The sequence below is a fragment of the Mus pahari genome, chromosome 13, assembly GCF_900095145.1.
Source record: "Mus pahari chromosome 13, PAHARI_EIJ_v1.1, whole genome shotgun sequence".
NCBI classification, from domain to species: Eukaryota; Metazoa; Chordata; class Mammalia; order Rodentia; family Muridae; genus Mus; species Mus pahari.
The window spans coordinates 80,576,483-80,577,001 of NC_034602.1; the positions used below are offsets into that span (position 1 = coordinate 80,576,483).

Below are 519 nucleotides of genomic sequence, written 5' to 3' on the forward strand. Positions count from 1 at the left end.
ATGCGAGTCGGACATGGTCCGGGCCCACCACCCTGCTCTGTACTACTACTCGGCTTTCCCGTCAAGATGCCTGAGGAAGTGCACCATGGAGAGGAGGAGGTGGAGACCTTTGCCTTTCAGGCAGAAATTGCCCAGCTCATGTCCCTCATCATCAACACTTTCTATTCCAACAAGGAGATTTTCCTCCAAGAGTTAATCTCTAATGCTTCAGATGCCCTGGACAAGATTTGGTATGAGAGCCTGACGGACCCCTCCAAGTTGGACAGTGGGAAAGAGCTGAAAATTGACATCATCCCCAACCCTCAGGAGCGCACACTGACTTTGGTGGACACCGGCATTGGCATGACCAAGGCTGACCTCATTAACAACTTGGGAACCATTGCTAAGTCTGGCACGAAGGCGTTCATGGAGGCTCTGCAGGCTGGTGCAGACATCTCCATGATTGGGCAGTTTGGTGTTGGGTTCTACTCTGCTTATCTAGTGGCAGAGAAAGTGGTTGTGATAATGAAGCACAACGAT

General features: G+C 51.1%; 1 pseudogene across 1 annotated transcript; it reads left to right on the forward strand.

The window, feature by feature from the left end:
• On the forward strand, positions 1 to 519 carry LOC110330340 (annotated as a pseudogene). Its single transcript, XR_002380957.2, has one exon. The product of XR_002380957.2 is annotated as a heat shock protein HSP 90-beta pseudogene (transcript).